The sequence below is a fragment of the Fukomys damarensis genome, unplaced genomic scaffold, assembly GCF_012274545.1.
Source record: "Fukomys damarensis isolate Sample0158 unplaced genomic scaffold, DMR_v1.0_HiC HiC_scaffold_18, whole genome shotgun sequence".
NCBI classification, from domain to species: Eukaryota; Metazoa; Chordata; class Mammalia; order Rodentia; family Bathyergidae; genus Fukomys; species Fukomys damarensis.
In genome coordinates, this window is record NW_022900930.1 from 38,595,901 (window position 1) to 38,619,168 (window position 23,268).

Here is a 23,268-nt window from a genome sequence, read left to right on the forward strand (position 1 = left end):
TAAAACTCACTAAAAAACAAAATGTTATATATTATATTATATAATACATAATATATATTTGGAAAATAACTACCAAATATTTATAAAAGTATTTAATGTTTGTACTAGCCCAACTTCTATAGTGAAAACTACTAGTTTCTGTGATATTATGAATAACTTATTGCATTTAACTTAAGCCCATGTTAATGTTGATTTTTGCATTAATAACATTTATATCATGATTTATATCATACTGAAAGCATCGTTACATGAATGAGGACATCAGCAATACTTTTGTATTATTGTAAACAACAAATAGGTGATATATGAATAGTAGCAAAAATACTCTGCATTAAATTCGGCCAGTGAATTACTCCAATGAAGTTTTCATTTTTATAAATATGTACGTATATATGTGTGTGTGTACATACATGTAGCAGTCACATTAGATAGGTAGATCAGTTGATTCATTGGTAGGAAGATGCTAGCTAAATATCTCAGTTTCAAGTTGAGCTATTTGTTCAGAGACACAATTTATCATATATGATATTGAATCAATATTGATTTATAATTATTAAATCTTTAGTTTATCGAGCACAGTCCTTCATTGCCAGTCAGTGAGAAAACTGTATACTGAGCTCACTATAAGGGAACACTATCTTCTCCCCTGCAAGTTTGTCATAATACACTTGCAAGTCATCTGTTTTTTGATTCAACAGCTATATTAAAAATATAAAAATAAAAAGTTTAAATTGAGTGAGTCACCATTAAATGTGCTCAACCTGAATAACCAAAGCTCTGTAGCATTTTATTTACATCTTCCTCTTTCCAAAAGAATCTTCCATGAGTCACAAGAGATTAGGTTGAAAGACAAGCACCTTATCTAATCAATGTATACCATCTGTTGCTTGAATCATGATCTACTCCCTATACGTGCATGAATAAGTTATATCTGGGATAAATGTGTCTACATGATTTTCTCAAATTATTTCTCAGGATTCTTCTCAGTTATCTATGCAGAGAGGCTTTTGTCATCCATATCATCAATCATTAAAAAATGTAGGAATAGTGATGACCACAGTTCAGTCCCTCTTTCTTCAGATATGTAACTCTTTACACCAGCTACCTGTCCTTCGTTCCCTCTCCGCTTCCTTCCTTTCTCTGTTGTCTCCATGGCACATTACCCAAAAGGGAAGGGTGAGTGTTGAGAGCATAATAGTCCCTGAAATAAATCAGACAGCGAAGCTTAAGTATCATATGATATTTTTATATGAGAAACTCTAAATGTAATTAATGAGCAAAATAAAAGCAGATAATAGCAAATAGGGAAACAGATCTTTTGCAAAAGGGAAAGGGATCAAGGGAGTCAGGGAGATGGGAAGGAGAGGAGACGTGCCTGCTGTATACAATGAATGTAATCATTATGTACTGCTAACGTACTATTTTAAAAAGTTGAAAAAAGAAATAAATGTTAGATTTGTATGTATATAGAAGGAAAACACCATGTTTATTAAGATTTCAAAAGGCCAATGAGGAATCTAAAACAAGGAAGTAGTAGAATGCATGGTTTTAATCTCTCTTGATAAATGACAGTACAATGTCTACACAAGTAATTAGCATATGTTTTCATCATCCTAATAAAACCATTGATATTTCACTGTAATGAATATTTGGAATTTGTATTTTAATGCCTGATTCCATTTAATTTATATAGCCCTTGAAAGTGGGACCTTTGAAAAATAGAAAATTAAATTTAAACAAAACTGAAGGTAGCTATTGTTAAAGACGCATAGTGGTAGTTGGGCTACTCTGAGCTAAAGAAGGATATCTTTTTTTAACTCATAAAATAATCCACTTGAAATTGTTCAGAAGGTTCTTTAGTAATAATATCTTACACAATTTAGACATTTGAAAACATACAATTTATTTAAAAAATCAATCAATGTAGCAATAACAACAATGGCCTATTTCTACAATTGCATTGATACTCATTTGAATTTTGTGTAAATTCTCACACTTCTATTCAATATATCCTCTTGTCTTACTTACTTTCTTGTTGCTGAGACACAGTACCCAACACCCACAGCTCTAAGGAGGAAAAGTTTATTTTCGTCTACAGTTTGTAGAGGTTTCAGCCATAGTTGACAGGCTGCAAGGCAGGGTGGCATGACAGAGTGTATGGCAGAGGAGAAACAGTTCGTGGCAGTGCAAGCAGGAAGCAGGATGCAGAAAGCAGTAAGCCTTTCTGCTTTATGTCTCTTTATACAAGCCTGTTAATTGGTCCCACCTGCACCCAAGGTAGAACTTCAATTTTTCACAACTAGAGCTATACTAAACCAATTTGTTTGTCACACACTGTTCCTGTCCACTGCTACCTCCCGTCCCCATAATGGGGATCGAACTCAGGCCTTTGTGCATGCCAGGCAGGCACAATGCTGCTGAGCTATACCCCAGGCCCTTGCCCCACACTCTTAACCACACTAGCAGACACTCTAGATCCAGCCAACTCTGACAAGCTCCACCTATGAGCATATGAGGCTTTGGGGAAACAAGCCATGGCACTTACCTTCTGGAAACTTTTTCGTTTTCAAATATATCTGATTTTCAAATTGTTCTATATAGTTTGAATTTAACATCTCTACACCATTTGTTAAAATGTACACTTTTCAGTGTTATCAGTTAGATTTTTGCAAATATGCGCGAGTTCTATAGGCAAACTCATTTTAAGCAACTCTTATGCAAGCTATTGATTGGGTTTTAGCTCTCTACACACTGATTATCTAAACAGGTACAACTCACAATGGAAATGCATAATTTCTTTGCAACTACAATCCTACTTTACATACTCTTTGAAAAGAAATCCATAATGTCTACTATTAGTTCTGTTTATTAAAATCTTACCTTGTGATGTTTCTTCAATGCAAAAATAAATTTGGACATATCAAGGTCTGACATTTTACAGACAACTGCTGTTTTTAGACCTTTCACCTAAAAATGGGCAATTTGATGTTGTAGCCATGTCTGCCTTCTGTTGGAGTGGATTTTAAAAGAAGAAAGAACTAGAATATTTTTATTTTATTTATTTTGTTTTATTTTTGTTTTTGAGACAAGGTCCTACTATGTAGTTCCAGCTACTGGCTTTGAACTCACCTGTAGCCCAGGCTATCCTTGAACTCGTAACAGTTCTCATGCCTCAGCCTTCTGAGTGCTAGATTTACAGGTGTGTGTCACTATGGCTGGCTTGTTTTGTTTTATATATGAAAGTATTAGAAGTGGTGAAATGCATGATTTTTGAACATTCCATTTTGATTTACTGCTTAGAATATATAACACAAAAGTGAAGCTGTTGCTTAGCTTCATAAAAATCTTCAGTTGACTCTTAGATACAGAGTTGTGCATGTTTTTGAGAACCATACAGAAGTTGGTCTAAAGTCTTTCATATAACCTGAATATTGGTAGTAATGAAAAAAGGAATACTCTGTGAATTATATTTTAAAGTCTATGTATATAGGTGTGCAGTTTTTAAAATAATTGGACTTTCTCCCCATTATAAAACTACAGTGTCTTTACAGTTTTTAAAGTTAGAATTTTCAGTCTATTTATTTTAATTTTCTTTTTCAGGAAATGTATGCAAGAAGAATTTTGAGAGTTTATACCACTCCTTTCTGCTCTGATTAAACAAGACACTGCTGTATTTTGTAAGTTCAACAATTTTTTTTATCTTCGATAAAGAAGACTTTCTTCTTTAGCAAACCACTGTTTTAAAGTTTAGATTTAAGTTAAAGTTTATTCAAATGGAAAACTTAATCAATTTTATTTTTTTCCAAACTTTATTTTACCTCAGTTTTACTCAATTTAGGTAAATGGTGAAAAGCATTTCTTTATTAGAGTAATTGTTTCCCTTTTTCTATTATCCAATACTTTAATGACTTGTGATAAGACCCTTATCAGTTGGTAAGCTAGTTTACAGAGGCTGTGCTGTTAGCAGTACTGATTCGGCCTGGACATACATCTTGGTAATTATAATATTCTCTGTTTCAGGGAACATATACATTCAATTTTATCTGTAGAAACTGCCCTATGTGGCTTCATGAAGACAACTAAATACTGTGTCTGTAGCAAACCATAAATTCATTTTGTTATTAATATTTAGACTTTACATTAAGGGATTATGATATTCCTCATAGATATGCACTTCATGTCTTTGAAGAACTGGAATCTTGGCCCTCATTTATTTTACATAACACAAAGCAAACAAACAATAGGTATTATGTGAGACGTGAATGATACGAAATTGAATGTTTGTTCAACCTTCAAATTTACAACCTTTTGATTGTCTCAAACTCAAATTAGACTATTTATAATTTCTGAAATACAGTATGAAATAGATTTTCTTTTACAAGCTTCCTCTGACATTGAAATAAAATAATCCTTTTGCCCCTAATTAGCTTTCTATGATAGATCCAGTAGATTGAGAGGATGTAATGCATGTTATTTATTTTGATATTTACAACAATTTTTTTGGCTTTTCATCCATGCAACCTTTTTTTTCACTAAACAAGAGAAAATAACTATGCTATGTTGCCTCTTAAAAAGTGGATGGGCAAATCAACTAGATGAAAAATATATCTACAGTTCTGAATTTGGTGCCAATGCAGTCACTCCAAGTGCTCTTCAAAAGGGTACTTTTATACCTTAGTATTTTAAAAGAACTAATTTGGAGTGTGTTTACTTCAGGAGAATACTTAAAGGTCAGAACAGATTTTGGAAATTGACAAGTAATATGGAAGGTATAAATCGTTTCAAAAAGATTTTGAAGTTGGAGGAGAATAATATACAGTAAAGAAGGGAAATTATATAAATATCTACATTGTAAATTTAAACTGTAGCTCAGAGGTTCCATTTCTTTTAAACCCTCTTCACATAAATTATTATTTATTTTCAGGAAAATTCTGAATTAAATAAAAATTTGATGCTTTGTTTTCATTAAATAATGCTTTTCTACATATGCATCTGTTGCTTAAATTCCAAAACAGTTTGAAATTATCAAATAGAAATTATATTAAAATGACTTTTTACAATTTGATACTAAGAATAATGTGTTGAATGTTTACAATGAATGAAACCCTATAGATAAAATATGACAAAGGAATTTAGTTGGATTTGAGTTGTGCAGTTTTATCAGTGGCAAATCCACACTTCTCCATTAGAATTTCTCCAAAATCTTTTGTGTCTTTATTGTATTTACTGCCAAAAGCTCTAAGAAACCCATGCTGGGAACCATGGAGGTGTTGCTAGAGCTTAGTTTAGTAAAATCCAAGAAAGGTTTTAAGAGGAAAGAAAATATATTTTTGGTTTTAGTCATGTTCTTCCTAGTCATGTTCTGAGCAAAATCTGGACAGCTATGGAATAATTTGCAATACATGAAATAGAATGAAAAAGATATAAGAAGAAATACTATTTTGATTAAATTTCTCAGTCATAGTGTCTTTAATAAAAAAGTTAAGGAAATAAGATCATTGCATTTGAAAAAGGCAAAAATGTCAATAAAGTAAATCACATACACAAGCTTAAATATCCTGTGGCTTCTCTTGTACGATAAACCCAAATTATAAAGAGCAAAATAAAGGGTAGATAATAGGAAGTAGAGATAGATCTTTCTCAAATGCAAAGAGAATCAAGACTCAGAGGGAGGAAAAAGCGGAAGGAGGGAGAATGGGGGCGAGAATAGAGATGTGTTAAGTGCACGTTCCAGCTCCACACGATGACTGCAGACATTATGTAGTCCACAGAAACACAGACTAATGACAAAAGAATCTATGACACGAATCAAAAGAACAGATAGTGAGATATTATTCTTCATGGTTCTTGAACATTAATGTTGTTGGCATATTTAAGGTATACAATATAATGACATCCAATGTTGGAAATTTGTATCTTTCCATAATCAATCTTTGTTCTTGTTTTTTTTCCCCATCCCCCTGCCCTCCCTTCTGACCCTTCCTCCCTCCGTGTCTAAATACCAAATAGTTTCTCTAGAATGAGAAAGTGAAAGTGTAAATAAGAACTAAAAGGTGTAATAGTCAATGTTTTGTTTCTGTTTTTTTTTTTTTTGGTACTGGGGATCGAACTTGAGACCTTCCACTTGCAAGGCAGGCGGCAGCACCACTAAGCTAAATCCGCAGCCCTATTCTTCATGCCATGATAAGATTTTATAGAAAAAAAATGACTTTATTTTATAATGACTTAAAACTTAAATAAACAAAATATAATAAATATGAACCATTATTAGTGTGGATTTCTAAGCTCTAAGAAGTTTTAAAGCACTAGAATAACTGAAGATAAAACTATATATCCCTTAGTTTGAAAAAGCTTTATAGCAAAAACAGATCTTCTTGAAGTGAGAGGATATTAAGGGGGATAAAGTACTAATTAATTAAACATAAATACTAAAACCTAAGATACATGATCATGAATCTGTTACTGCTTTAAATTCTGTGATTAGCATCGTCACTTCAATCAACATTGGTTTTGCTTTTCTGAAATCATATAAAGGAGGAAGTAACTCATTTGGCAAAACATCCCTTAGTGAGCTATGGTCCCAGGTGTTTAACTGTCCAGTCCCTAAAAGGGAATTAGTATGGTTGTTTTCTGAAGATTTAAAGGATGATCAAAGTAGACCCCCTGCTTTTAGAATGAGAAATACTCTGAAAGCTGGACTGATTTCAGCTGGTTAGAATTCATCTAAATAAATGTTTTAATAAGTACTTAAAAATTCACACCGATTTTCTTGCTGTTCATTATCGATATTCCTTTAAGAGAAGCTTACACCTCACAAAGCAATAGCTTCTAAAAGTGACATTTTTTCTGATATTTTAGATAATTAATGGATTTAGCATAGAAACACCTGTATCATTTTAGTTTATCATAATTATTTTTCAGATTTTCTTTTTCTACAAACATTGTAGAGATTAAATTATTATATTTTTCTAAGTTGTTTTTTAATTTAAGAAATTGAATCAAATGAGTAGGCTAAGAACTCTGGGGCATGGAAGGAAAATGTAAAGCATGACTGCTGATTCTAAATTTCTACAGTCTAATTGTGGAGCAAAATCATTTATATGAAAATTACATATAAAATTACAGTCAGAAAAAATATAAACTATATTGTAACTCCCTGACATGCACAGTATCTTGTCTTAAGTCTATGCTATGATATATATGTATATGTATGTATGTATATGTATATATATATATATATTCAAACATATATAGAAAAATAATGAATGAAGCACTGTAGATATTCACAGAACAAATGTAATATAGGTACAACTTAGATGGATTCTGAAAGACAATCGTTATTCTAGATGGGGTAAAGTAAGAATGACAAGTTTGACTTAGGGACTTTTTATGTGATGATACATGCCAGATTTGAAGGTATTGGGGAGAATTTTATGAAATGAAGAAGAGGATGTAAAGCTAGGTAGATCAGTTTGATCTAAAACAAAAAAGTCTTAATGTCATAGTTGGAAAGACTGTGCTTTACTTCGACGGGAAGAGTCAGAAGACACAGTTCAGTGACATTCAGGGACTTGCTTTCTTATCAATGTCTGAATAAACAATATAGGGGAAAAGTGAAAAAAAAAAAGACCTGCCAAATTTCAGACTCTAAAAACTTGAAAAATGTCTGATGAATGGGAGTGAAATTTAAGAGGATGGAAAGGGAAGCAGGGACAGGATATATGAGTGATGGAGACTGAGATCTTCCAATTTTTGAAACATCTTGAACTTAAACACTTTCTAAGTTTCCTCATATTGATTTATCTCAAATCCGTATTCTTGTTTTTAACCTTGTTGACATTTTAATGATGAAACAAAAGGCTAATTTGTATTCATTTTCAGTCCATACTGTGACTGTACCTCTAATTTAGTTCAAAGTGAACTTTTAAGTGGATTCCCAAAACTTAAGAGTTTTGAGATATTGACAGCAATATAATCTCACTTTGTAACAGTCCTTCCTGTTGGTTGTGGTATTCAGGAACACATTTGCTTCATTAAAGACATCAAATTGTCTGTTTTATATTCATGAACATTTTGTAGCAAGAAAATGGATATGTTTCTTCATTTCTTTTGAAAATATTCTTTTTATTTTCTCAATAAATTTGCTTTTCATCAGAAAAAGTAGCCATGAAGCGATGGACCAATGCCATTAGTTAGCTTGCTCATTTACTTATGTTACCTGTTGACCACTGTGGAGAATGAAGACGATGATGATGATAAAGATGAAGGGGTACTTACCCTGCATTTTAAGCATTTATGTAGTTAGGTAAGCAATGATTACAAGATTATATTTAGGACATACGACAGTAAGTAGGGCAGATGGAATAGGTATCTACTGAAAAAAATTGACATAAAGAATGAAAAAATTCTAATCTCTAAATGTTACTGAAGGATAATTTTGGATAAAATATTTGTTAGTAACGATTATGAAGAATTGTAAAATTTTTCATGTAAACACTTTGGGACTCTAGAAATTAGTTGTAGTCAATTAAAGAACAATGATATCACCAATAGAAACTATCACTCTCAATCTAATCAAAGTTTGGATCTATTTTATCATCATATTTTTACCATATACCACTATACATGTTTAACTTTATCCTATGTTATCAAATTTAAAAAATCATTTGTGGTGGTTGACAAAAATGAAAATGCATGATGTGAACAAAAAAAAAAAAAATCCCCAGTACATGATGAGTGACAAATAACTTTTGAGTTTGTTAGACTCAGCTTATCTAAAAGTCAGCATAGCATTTATCAACATATTTCTCCCTCCTGTGCTATAAGGACGCAGATATATTTGAACTGAGCACTGGTGTTCCTAAAAGAAACCTTGTAAAGTATGGGTAAAATATGCTAAGCAAGGTTGTATTCTGTGTTAGTCTTTGGTAGACATCTTGAAACACATTTAAATGCAATTACTCAAGGAAACAAAGTGGTTTTGGCAGCTTTCTGATTATCTGGAAACATGGGGAAAAGCCAGAACTGTCTGGAAGAGCAGGAGTTGGCAGCCCATTCCTAAGCTCTGTTATTAACTGCCGTAGTAGGCTTAAGATAAAAGTTTTATGGCAGAAAATTTATCAATAAGTTTTAGTGAGTACCTGAAAGACAGGAAATGTTTATTCCTGGCTGAAAAACCAAGTTTGTGCTATAGATGTCAATCATGTTTAAAGAAAAGATATTTAATTGTGAAAGTTAGATCATGATTTATTAATTTGAGTAACATTTACTTATTTAGGATACATTGGTGGCCATTTAAGTACTGAAGTACTTGGCAGCAGGATGAAAACTTTTTTTAAAAGATTGCTCAAAGAACCTCTAAGAGTTTTGTATGCTTTTGTTTGAGAGATTTTGACAGATCCTGTGGATGTATTGCACTCTATCAACACAGTACAATCTTAAATTGACTTTGTTAATTAGTTTAGTGTCACTGATGCTTCATTGTGTTGAATATATTAGGCAAACTTGGTTTCCAATGGAAATGCATGGAGTTCATGGAAAATGTGTACATTTTCCCATCTATGGTTTTTCTTTATTTGCTTTCCTCCCTCCCCGCTTCCCTTCCCTGCCTCCCTCCCTCCCTTCTTTCTTTTCTTCCTTCTATTCTTTCTTCCATCTATCTCTTTCTTTTCTTTCTTGCACCCCCCCATTCCCATTATTTGTGTTTTGTGTTAGGGATCTATGACAGTTATGTCATCTAGAATAAAGTTCTAAACATCCTTTAAGTGGAAGAAACTTGCTATGTCACAATAGTACAAATGAATAAGTGTAAAAAGTAGAAGTCTCTAAAGGGCAAATTGTCAGTTTCTCTCGAGTTAGATTTGTGTATAGAATAGAGATCAATAGGACGAACATCAATTATTAAAATGTCAACACTTCTTTCTGAGCTCTTCTTATGAGCTATGGTAATGGTACTTGCTGAATATTAGTATTAGGTAACACTTCCTTTTGTTTACAATTATCAATTGCATTCCTTGTCATTCTTTGTAGAAAATGCAACAAAGTTGAAAATCATTAGATTCTCCATTTCGTAGATTTAAAGAATTAATATATGTTCTAGATATTATAATGTCAGAGAACAATGTGACCAAATTTTTCTTTTCTTTTGAATAACTCTTTAATACAATATTCTCTTTAAGTGTAGCAATCTTTAATTTGTTTTCCCAATATAATTAACAACTATGGCTTTCTGTTTTTTCTGTCTTAACATTCACATTGATGAGCTCACCTTTTGTACTGCTCTGAACTTGGTATTGAAAAATGTTTTATGCACCATTGCTTCTTAATATGCCTCAGGTAATGAGCTCTGTTACAGTAGCTTATATAATACTTATCAGCGACAACTAGAGAGGCTTATCCATTCACATATTTAAAATAAATTTACAAAGAATCTTAAACACAAGATGCCAGAATTTTCCATACTGTTTTTCTTTGACATTAAATACTCCTGAAAATTTCCATGGTAGTGGAATGTTATATACATACCACATTGATAAATATTCTGATTCCTTACTTTTCCAACCACTGTGCTGCCTTTCCATCCTCTGGGTCTCTTATGCACTGAGCACCGGGTACAAGTCAAACTTATTTGTTCTGCTGAGAGTTCTAATTTCAGTTTTTCTGCTCTATTTTATCAAGACGATGAATCAAATCATTGTTGGTAAAATATGCGAGCCTTTAACTGTGTTTTGATGATTCTTCATAGAAATTCGACAGTGACCATATTTCAAACACTAAATCTGAAAAGGGTGATTCTTTTTCTACTTTGCAGTGGGATGGAAAATCCTAGGCCTTTTGAGCCTAAAAGGGAAAAATTGAGCCACTTACATGCCTTCCATGTTAAAATGAGCAGTTGCTCAGTGTTTTTCGTCTAAAAGTGAAGTAGCCATGTGTCTGAATGCATTCCTAACCATGTTCACAGACAGTCAGTAGTCAGGATCATAGAGTGAACCCCATAACGACAGCCAGAAGTATTTTTACGTCACATTGTGGCCTCTTCCATGTGGGCACACCTTTCTTCTGTGATCGAATTAGTCATATAAAGATCTCATTCTTTCTTAAAATGGCTGGGAACACAGCCTCATTTATCAGTGCTATTTTTCTGTAACATGTGGTGTGACACAATGAATCACGTGTGACTCTTTAAATGTCCATCCTGCAGCAAGACAACTGTAAGACTGCAGAATACGACTAAGATGCTATATGAGCTAAACTAGAAGCCAAATTAAACCATGCCCTTGAGTTGCATCATGACACTTTTGAGCTTTCCTCAATGATGTCTTCTTACCTATTGCAGCAAACACTTCCTAGCACTCCATTTCAAGGTTGTGCTCTAAATATACCTGGCCTGGAACCATTAGATTTCTGATAAAACTGAAGAGAATATGCACTTTCATTATTTTATTATGAAGTTAACCTAAATACATTCCCATGGCTAGAAAATAATTATTTTGGAAATTAGAATAAACATCAGCTAATTTAATTACTTTATGGTTATCAGTTTTATAATAATATAAAACTATGTTTAGAACCAGATTTCTTCATATTATTTTTAGGTTGTATCACTATTCGGTTAAATAATCTGATAAGTTAATATAAATCTATTTGTTGTGGAAGTTTTTTCTAAGATTTATATAATTGAGAGAGAGCTGGTCAAATGATGTCTCTGAAAAATCTATAAAGCAGGCAGTTGGGGTGGGAAGATGGATACAGTCTAAAATCTCATGCTGCAGCCCACAATCATGAGCTGAAACTGATGGAGACAGGTTGCAGCCCATGCCAAGTTTACTTTTTAACTCCTTCAACTCTGATGATGCAGATGCTTCATGGGAGAAATTTGTGTCACTCACCATGGAAGAGAACACATATCTATCTCAGGAGAAGCTCAAGGAAGGTGCAGGAAAGGTAAAAATAGCTACAGGTCCAATCTCAGTGGCACACCAGTTAAGGCACTAGAGGATAAACTAGGGCGTGCATGATCCGCAATGGTACAAGAAATTAATCACATTGAAATGTGATATCACAAATAGGAAAATCAAATTTGTGATATAGGTATAGATAGTATTGTGAATTTAAATAAGTGTTTGTTTAACTAGTATATAGGAACATATAATTGTATATATTAATGAGCTATCCCATATATATATATATATGTAAAATGTTTAAATTAGGTTTAAATCTATCATCATATAAACTATTCAAATTGTTTTTATTGTTGAGGTTTTGAACCATATAGTACATTATCATTATCTACATCATGTTAACTTGCAATACCACAGCAAACTTCTTGTTTCCATCTAACTATAATTTAGAACCAATTGACAAACTTCTCCCCATCCCTTCTTTTCCTCTTCCTCCCTCACTCTCCTCTGGAGACCACTGTTCTACCCTCTCCTTCTATAAGACCGGTATTTTTATATTTTATATATAGGAGACCACATACTACTTGTCTTTCTGTGCCTGGTATAGTTCCCTTAATGTGATGGTCTTTGGTTGTTGTTTTGAATGACAATATTTAATTCTTTTTATGGCTGAGTAGTATTCCCTTTAGTATATATACCACATTTTAAAAATTTATTCATCAGTTGATGGACACTCGGGTTGTTTCCATTTCTTGGTTATTGTTAATCATGGTGAAAGGAATACAGGAGTACAGATGTCTTTTTAACACTGATTTGATTCTCTGTGGATGTATATGCAGAAATAGAATTCCTGAAGCATACATTGTTAATACATCATTAAGAAGGCATAGACATATGTTTAATAATAATTTTAAAACTGTGATGTATGCAATTTATAATTTAGGATATCTGAAAGAGCCAAATTTTTGCTTCACAAAGTTTTTTATATCTGTGACAAAATATAATGTAATATAATTTTATGAAGGAAAAAACAGATATTGCTACTGCTTTTGTGGTTTTTTAACTACATTCATAATTCAAGAGAGTTAAAGTAATGATAAATTTCAGTTATGTTAGTGAAAATAAAATATTGTGTTTTTACCCTTCCACATGCATAAATCATGTGAATTCTATGCATGGAGTTTATTAATATAATCTGCCAATCATCAGATAGATGCACTCTTTTAGGGTCATAAACTCTTGGTGAGAAATTTGACCTGTACTTTTTTTAAGGTTATAAATTTTTAAAAATACTTCAAAGCTCTGGATACCCTCTGGTAAAATTTGTGTTACATGATAAGTGATATCTGCAGTATAATAAGCCTCACATTATTTTTCACATGCACAGAGTTTTAAAGTCTTAATGAACAACACCTTGTACTTCTATATGAAAAATAAATTTGCATTGCCATAAGAATTGATAATGAATAATACTACATTGATCATAGACTCCCTAGAGTTTTCCTTCTTGCTATCAAGATTTCATTGATTTCTTCATAGCTGTAGCAGTAAAATAGTACCATTTCGTTTTTTGAGAATGGCACTCTCTAAATGTTTAATCTGTATTATACTTCTAGTGAAAATGATCTTTATTTGCATGCAATGAGATTGAGAATAATGCAGTTTACTAAATAGATATCATATGGGAACAAAGTGAATAATATTAAATATTAGTATGAGATACCACATTAATTCTGTTTTTTTTAATCATGTTTTCTGTAGCTCTGGATCTTTTTTGCTTTATGTTTAGCGTTATTTATGCTTGTACATTCCTTGGAAAGAGAAGGTCTCTAGAGGCACATTTTGAAAATAAAGATAATGTTTACATTTTTGTTGAATTTTTTATTCCTTTGTTAAAATAATTTCAGAGATAAAGATGAAAGTTGGTGACTTGGTTACAGCAAGAGATACCATTCATGATTATCCATGAATAATGATTGCCTATTATAATTGCATTTACCATAACATCTATAAATCACTTCAGTGTGTATTTTTTCATTTAATAATCTTGATATTGTTACACTGAGGACAATTTTTATTTTGTGGATAAAGAACTTCTAATGAAGATAAAAGAAATGACTTGCCTAAGGTCATGCATGTGTGTGGGGGGGTTCCGCAAAATATCACAAACACATTTACTGCCATCCCAGGCATAGTTTTCAAAGTAAATTTATTCCTAAAGTGATACATAGAAGCACAAAATTGTAAGCATTAAGGGAGTATTATTACATAGTACTAAATCAAGTGGAACATATGTATCTTCTCAAGGATTTTTTTTTTTTTTTTGGTGAAAACTTAAAATTCCTTCTATCTTTTTGGCATATACAGAACATTACTGTTACCTATAGTTGCGCTGATGCAATAGTACAGAAGAGGGTCTTGCTCCTGTCCAAGTGTGACTTAGTTCTGATTGACCCGCACTCCTATCCCTGTCCTATCTCCCTTCCCAGCCCCTGGTTACCACCCTTCTACTCTCAGCTTCTGTGAGATGAACTTTTCAGATTCCAAAGGTGCATGAGATCGTGCAGTAGTTCTCTCTCTTTGCCTTCCTTATTTCATTTAGCAATGTTTTTCAGTTTCATCAGTGCTTTCACTAATGACACATTTTTCTTTTGTAAAGCATTATAGTATTCTATTGTGTATATGTACCACATTTTCTTTATCCGTTCATCAAATGATGGACATTTAGACTGTTTCCATTTCTTGCCTATTGTGAATAGCCCCTCAGTAAACACGGGATTTCAGATATCTTTTCAATATGCTTCGTTCATTTCTTTTGGATTTTTATGTAGTAGTATGATTGCTAGATCATACAGTAATTCTACTTTTAATACTTAGAGGAAACTTCATGCTGTTTCCAAGACATTTGTTTCAGTGATTCACCTGCATGTTCTTATCTTCACAATAACTATGGTTTTTTTGTGTTAGATTATTTATTTTAAAGATGAGGAAGTTGACAGACTCAGATTGAGTAATTATCAATATCTTAAAACTAGTGAGTGACCACTGATGAGAGACAGACTCTGAAGTACAGTTTAGGCTGTCTGTTCTTCAACTATGAACTTTCTTCAACTTTTATTCTTTAGAACTTTTATAGTTTCATTTTTCATTTGCATTAGTGATAGGTATTGTTAGTGGTTAGTGTTTTGTTGCATTAACTAACACTTTCAGAATACATTAGTGATGACGATGGGTAGGTAACTTTCAGTATATTCGGACTTTTGTTTGTACTGGCACTTGGCTTTCTCACCAAATTGCATCCCAGTGCTGTTTTATTGCTGTTCTGTTTTGTCTTTGAGACAGAGTCTCCTTAAATTATCCACATAAGACTTGAACTTGTTGCAATCCTCTGCTTCAGCATCCCAAAGTGCTGAGATATCAGACTTGAATGGAATTATTTTATTGTTTTTGGTATGTTTACTAAAACTTTGGTAGTGTTATATTATGATAAAGATTTTTTTAAAGGAATGCAAAGAGGTGTTCTTACACTTCCACTTAATCAGAGTGCCTCTCAGAAATGTACTTGAATACTACTAAATAACTTTCAACAGGAAGACAATCATAGATGTTCTTTTTTTTAATTGAAGACATTTTATTGATAAGATTCCAATAGCTTAATTGTTTGAATCTAGTGGGAAATAGCATTTCATGATGACTCTGAATTCAATTTACTTGAAGTTTTCATTGAATGTTATAATCATATTATTAAGGTAGCTTTGTATTTCTGTAATATTTATAAACTTTTCATATCAAGATCATATTAAATAATTTCCATCCTTGCAATATTTGTATGTGCTTTCTTATTCCTACATCTTTGCTGTCTTAGCTAAGAAATGCTTGTAAGAAAGCAGGATTTATATAAGCTGGAAGCAGGCTGGGCCTTATATTAGTAATTACCAAAATGTGATCATTGGAATCCACTAGTCTAAACTTATTCTGTGTCCCCTGGCCTTTGCTAGAGCCCAGAGACTCCACTTTGAGGCAACATGGCCTTACCTTAGACTGTGGTATTAAGTGAGCCTCTATTTTTCCTTTAATTTAATTCCCTTTTTTCTTTGGCCCATAATATTGTGCTACAGCATCAGTGTCTCTGGTAACCTGATTTCATGGCAAGCTGGGGGCAACAAAATCTGTTTATACAACTTTAGTTACTGAGAGAGTCCTAGAAATGCAAGTTATTTCCTCTCCTCTGCTTAATCACACAATTTAGCTCCTTTCAACAGGCTGGCCCATCCTTATAGGCAGGTCTTGCAATGTGGACTTGAAAGTTCCAAATGGTGATCTGAAAGGGAACTTTGGATCTTAAGTATTCATCTCAGTACATCTGGCATGGTCTTCCTTTGCTTCAGTTGAAACCGAGAGAGGTGAAATTTGAGGAAATGTGTTTGAGATACTCTAGGTATTTCAAATAGAGAACTGTTAAATTAATACTGTAATGATTGTAAAGGTATGAGATGAGATGGGGCAAAAGAGGGGAAGATAAATAATTATTGGAGTAAAACAGAGAAAATATAAAACAACTTAATGAAAAGTAACTAGTCTGAAGGAGCAAAATCTTTACACATTTAGGGTCCAAAACTGAGTGAGCTAATTTGGCTACAGCCAAGATACTCAAGAACTTACTTCAGGGCGAGGGTCTGTGGATTCCCTGCTACCACTGTACTCCTCTTTGGTGCTGAAATCCAATCTTACAGTCCAGTCAGAGGTGCCACAGAGATGCATGGAGTCACTTTCCCATTTCTCCTGCTTTCTATTTTCTAACCTGTGCCTCTTGTTGAAAGACATCAGCAGGAAATTTAATAAAGGAAATCTGGGAGAGGTAGTTTGCTGAGAGCAAGGAGACAAAACTCTATGCTTGTTGTTACCTTTAGTTTTTTAAGGTCCATTTGCAATCTTCTGTTGTATATATAACGTCAACACAGCCAGGAAATCAATCATACCCATCAACCTTCTGTGATGCAAATATTTTAATGCACGTGAAAAATCTCTTACTCTCCTCCCCAAAAGGAAGAAGCAATGTTTTGTCAGTGTCTGTAGCTGTCTTTGAGGGTGATATTTCTCCTTTAGCTTAGGAAGATTTTCATTGGATCTACTATTACCTAAAATCCATTATTTAAATGTATCCTAATCCCAGCATTTCACCAATAAAATTATAGTGAAAATAAGGAAGAAAAATAAGTTTATAGTGCAAATAAATATGAAAGAAACCATAAAGATCTACTACTAATGGCCTCACACTTGGTATAACTTAATTGTTTTGCCCCTGTTATCAGCTAAAACTATAGATTGCCATTGATCTTTTCTTGCACAGTAACCCAAGCCTTCATTTCTAGAGAGTCCTAAATTCTGTGGTCCTGAATTTATAGGATTTCTAGAGTTTTCCATTAACTCCTAACCATTAAATATAGAATAAGAGAAGCTCTCTTAGGGTTCAGATATAATCCTTTCTGACCCAGTGTATTTCAAAGAGCCAATTTTCTTCTGATAATTGAGATTGGCTAACTTAGTAACCTTCATCTTTACCAGTTGCTTCAAAAGGAAAGCTGGACTAATGACAGTTTCAATGTTCAATTAAATTAAAACAATATTTTATCCCCTGAATGAAGTTATAAGCCCTTGGCAACCAAGAACTCTGAATCATCAGAGACAAAATCTTGGAAAATGAATGTTGAAAAACTCTACAAGTGGGTTATAGGATCTTGAGAGTGGAGCGATCTATATAGCACTCCTCAATTTCTGTACCGAAGTCCTAATAAGATAATGTTTAATATGATCTGTTTAATCTGAACACCACATTACATCACACTGTTCTCCAACTTCACAGGAAGCCTTCACTGAGTAGTCTGCGGGCTAGTCCACAGTTCTGTCCCATTCCTCACCCTGGTGATGGTGAGATAGAGGCCCGAACCTTCCCTCTTTCCCCAACATCCAGAAGTGAGTGCTTTGGCTAACAGCTGTCATGCCCATTCTCCTGACTTCCCACTCATGTTTCCTTAGGTTTGGTCTGGTGCAGTCAGTCCCCGGTCTTCCTGACAATGCAATTCCCTGGAATTACTTTGGGGCAGGCATTCACATCGCCGTGATAGGAGGCACAGGTCATAGGAGGATTGTGACCACCTCCTGGGGCTGCTGTGGCCTCCTTGAGGAGCAGCCAGACCACTCTTGCAAAGGCAAGTATCAGGGAGGGCTTGGGGCCCCTTGCTGGTAACCCTGAAATCCCTGAGACCCAAGAGTTTGTGATGAACATGGTAGTCCTCTTGAACACTCATGGAAAGCAGTGTCAATCATGATTTCAGCCTGGCCATCTTCTGAGATAGGAGCAGAGATATTAATCAAGCAGCCATTTCTTTCCAAGTTCCACAAACTGTTGACAACTGTGGCTTCCCTGGCTGCCCCACAGCTGCTCTGGGAGATGTCTCCCTCGGTCTTGGTTGGCTTGAATCTCAGACCTATCTCAGATGACTTTACCTTGCAGCTACTATTGATGACTCTGCCCTGTCCCTGGCTTCCTCCTTGTAAGTCCTTAAATGGGTCCATGAAATGCAAAAATTTGCACATGTGGCTTGTCGCTCTTCTGTGTGTGCTGCACTCCCTTGCACTCCTTGGGTCAGTTGAGGAGTTCCACAGCACAGGTCCTTATAAAGCCCCGCTGGGGTGGTCCTGTAAATGTACTCGTGATTCTTATCTTGGGTAACGTAGGTAGACCAGTTTGCCACTAATGAAGCTGCACTTTGCTGATTTATGATTTGCATATGATTTGAGCAGAAAAACACAAAGGTGATTGGTAACTATGAGATACATGGTAAGCACGGTGAATTAACCCATGCCTTTGGTTTTTCATTAGTTATAAACCAAAGTTCTATGGGATATGTGGTGGTGGATAAGGTCTTATATGAGCACAGATGATAAGGCTCATCGTAATGGTGAGCCGAGGGGACGGGTGCCACAGTGGGCTGTTAGTTGTCAGTGAAAGCTGTAAAAGGTTTGCATCACTGGCTTATACTATTTTGAGGAAGGAAAAAAATACATATCCTGGGTATGTAGGCCAGTCTGCAGAACTCACTCTCTGCATTGTTATTAAAGGGGTTCATTGTGACCCATTTGAGACCCAGTAGTTATATGGTTTCTCCAGCTAGCCCACTGGAGCAATCACTGACTGCTAATTACTGGTGTTTGTTGGCAGCTAGGTATACGCCCAGTAAACACAGAAGGCAAGTTAAACTTTTTGGAATAGACCATGTCGCTGAGCCTATGAGTGGCTTGTACCCCTGCAGACATGGCTACTTTGTATTCTTTGTACCCTGAGGTGAATGGAGAAAAAAATGCCAGACAGGGACATTTTGGGTAACCTTTTTTTCTCTACTAAAGTTTCCCTGAAATCAAAATAATTACATGCTATATTTGTATCACTTTACATAGTAGTCTCGTTACAATATTTGTGAAATTATATTATAATATTTTGTCTCTCTTTTTAAAATTTTCTGTGTGCATGTGTGTGTGGTCATAGTGGGGATTGATTCCAGGGCCTTCAGAGTCAGCTGTATAAACAGCCCTTTTTATTTTTTGAGACAAGTTATTGTTAAGTGCCCCTGCTGGACTTGAATTTGTGATCCTCCTGCTTCAGGTTCCCAGAGTGCTAAGGATATCAGTCATATACCTGCACCCTTGCTTTATACATTGCTTCATGAGTAGCAGTCCCCAATTTTACTATAAGATACTTGGATACAGAACATGCCTTAACACTTTGTGTCAAAATTTGTTGGGAATGTTTGCAGTTTGTTCTTATTTAAAATTTGTAGTTTTCTTTGACCTATGAGTTCTCAGATCTCTCTCTCCCTCTCTCTTTCTCTCTCATCTACTCCAGTCTTTATCCTACTGGTTCTGTCAATCTGAAGAACCTGTTTATTATAAGTGGTATTCTAGATGTTTGATTATGTCAAAATGTATAAGGGTTTACATATGCGGCTGAGCATTGTGATGCATGTCAGTCACCAAGAACTTGGGAGCCTAGGGCAGGAAGTTCTCAAGTTCAAGGCAATTCTAGGCTACCTAGAGAGTTGGAGGCAGAGTGAGATGCTGTCTTGAACAAGAAAATAAAACAAAAATATTTACATATTAAATGCTATAATTCTATATATTTCAAAAAAAAAACAAAACAAACCTGAGTGATGATCATCTCACTGTTCCCTTTATTTTCTCTCTATATTATGTTAGAAATTGTTTTCATTCAAAAACTTTTAATGACCTCAAATGGGTTGACATTTCAAAGTCGATAATATTAAAAACGATGTGTATATGTCATTGAATAAAATTCTCAGTAATTTAATTTTTATTGAATTATTTAAAACTCAAAGTACATGTTAAAAATGAAATTTTGTTGATTTAATTTGTACTAAATTAGTTATTTTGCACATTTTTCAAGCTACTTGTGCTTTCACTTGGTGAACTGTGAATGTGCTTAACATATTATTATTCTGTTGCCATATTCAAATATTTATCGATAAAGATGCCAGTTCTATATGGATTCCCAGGATTATTTTGTTATATTTGTGAAGACAAATGTATTTTTAAAATGTTTCTAAGAAAATTTAATTTACTAAAATTTACCTAGGAGGCAGAAAGAATTCAAATTGATTCCTATGGAAGAAATAGAAAAGGTTGAGAGGGAGTTAGATGTCTTTCCCAATGCATTCGTCCTACTGAGATAGATGCATAGGCGAATGCCTTCAAACCTTTCAGAAATCAATAAATACGCAGTTTCTCGATAACTCAGAGATTGCACTTTTTCTCAGTAATTATGGCTCTTTAAATCAAAATATTATCTCCTAAATTTTGAAGTTGTGGTTTTTATGTAAGTTTCCCATCCACCGAAACCACTTTCGATGAAATATCAATAGATTTAATTTCCTGTGAGTTTTTATGCTGTTATCTACAGATGATGTTCTCTTTCTTTAAGAATTCTATGTATCTGTTTTGTACAGTATAATGAACTGGTTTTATGTAAATTTGGGTGATCTCATCACCCAAATTAAGGGTGTTAGATATATCTAACAACTCGCAAAATTTCCCAGTGTTCTTATTGTGTGTGTGTGTGTGTGTGTGTGTGCGTGCGCGCGTGTGTGCGTGTGGGGGGGGTGAGGACACCTAATATAAGTTCTAAGCTCTTAACAAATTTTGAAGTGCACAATTTTTAACAGAAATTACTGCATATGTTTATTTTTCAGGAATGCAAGTATGGGGGCACAATTAATTTGTCTGTTATTCCTAATCTCTCATATTGTTGGAGTTGTATACCCATATGGCTGTTAAAACACTGATTATATAGATAATATTCATTTCATATTTTGCTATTTGGTTTTTTATTTCCTAAAATGAAAAAGAAGGATATAGTTTGTAATGAATGGTATCTAATTCTTACCATAGAGAGAGAGAGAGAGAGAGAGAGAGAGAGAGAGAGCAAGCAAGAGAGAGAAAGAGGGAGAGAGGAGAGTGCTGTGGAAATTACATTTTATAATACTATTAAATTCCTAATGATAGAGAATATAATGCTCCTAGATAAATGTTAGGAGAATGTGAAGGCTCATTCTAAATCAGATACTTGTTTTCAACCAGCCTAAAACTCTGTCTTTGACACTGATTTTAAAAATTATCCATATATTGATGAATTGTATTAGTCAGCTTTGTATTACTGGGACAAAATACCCGACTTCTGCCAAGTTAACAAAGGAGGGATTTATTTTGGCTAGCAGTCTCAGAGGTCTCGGTCCATGAGGCGCTGACTCCAGGGAGAGACATTAGGATGGAAGGGCATGGGGGAGGAATGTCCCTGGACTCCTGACATCCAGGAAGCAGAGAGTCAAGGTAAGAACTGGAGAATAAGGGGCCAGGTACCAGATATTGTCCCTACAGTCACACTTCTGAGTCACCCAGTAAGATGGGTGTCTCTATCCAATGATGTTGGCCATTAAGACTAATCTTCATATAAGTGAAATCTGGTTATATTTTAGCATATAATCTCTTACACATAATTAAAATGAATTAAGCCCTGTCATATAATTCACACTTCATTTTCCTAAAACTATGTGTCTGTATTTTTATAATAATCTTATCCAGTTGTCATTTGAATTTATAGATTGTAAACAGATGCCCTTTGAGCTTTCACATCACCTGATAATAGATAATCTTTTATTTTTAGCATTTCTAAATATAAAATAATCTTGATTAAAGAAAATATATTATATTGTTGAAATCAATTTTATAATTAGTTTCTCTGCCTAACTATAGATTAACCAAGCTTTACACACAGGAACTTTTAAAAACCATTTTATCTTTATCTGAATGACCTCTTAAATTTATCTTAGAGATTAACTTCTTGGGGAGAAGCACAAAAATACATTTTTACCAAAGCTAGTTAGTAGGTTGTTATTTTTCTGACATTTAAAACAGCTGTATTTCTTATCCCTGATTTATCCGATTTATGTTTCTTAGGGTAGGTGGTACTTTTCTCTTGTTTCTAATACCCCTTATTTTGTTTGAAGAACATTGTAAACTCATGTCTAAATTTAATAACTTTATTGAATTTCCCACTATATTTTTAACACCAGTTATCCTTTCCTTCAAGAGTCATAGCAAGTATGGAATTGATGAGAAAAAAACCATGACTTTTAAATTCCATCCAGATCCCAGTTAGGGTTTTTGCCCTTCACCTTAGAATGCCTAAAAAAAGAACTATCAGGTAGGGAATAAATGAGAATTTGTTCAGTCCCTTGATGAGCCAAGAGTGGTTTTATCTAAAGTCCCATGGATTGTAGTAGTTTGAATTATTAAATTGCCCAGGTTGATATGTATATAGCTGGGGCCTTGGGCAAGTGATAGAATTGGAAAAAGAGTAGATTATGGGTAGAGCTCATTCATTTTATGTGCTTTTAATTAATTCCATATATTTATATGACTTTCATCCATGGATAAAATCCAGTTGGTGGGCACTTTGAGAGTCCACATGAACATTTTTAATCTCATTATTTTACATTTTTGCCTATCTGTTTATCTATATGTTCATATTGTTGCTCAGCAATTTTTGCCTTTTTGAAAAAAGAAAAATATTTCTCATTAAGAATGTTATATATAAACTTTGATTTATACAATATCACTTTGAAATATTTATAAAATGTATTTTGCACATAATAAAGACTAGTTTTCGCCAGTGTGAATACAGAGAGGTAAGGAGATATTCTCTTGAATCAGAGAGATGTTTTCCTTGTGGGGTTGTCTCCTTTCGACATCTTTAAGTTGGTTTTTTTTTTTTTTTTTTTTTTTTTTTTTTTTTTTT

General features: G+C 33.8%; 1 protein-coding gene across 2 annotated transcripts in view; it reads left to right on the top strand.

Annotated features, from left to right (window-relative positions):
* Marchf1 (membrane associated ring-CH-type finger 1) overlaps nt 1-23,268 on the top strand; it is a 968,384-nt gene that overhangs the window by 476,720 nt on the left and 468,396 nt on the right. For both annotated transcript variants that reach the window (XM_033765456.1, XM_033765457.1), the window contains one exon: nt 3,601-3,677. The gene's annotated coding sequence lies outside the window, so the exon portion shown is untranslated. The remainder of the gene's footprint in view (nt 1-3,600; nt 3,678-23,268) is intronic.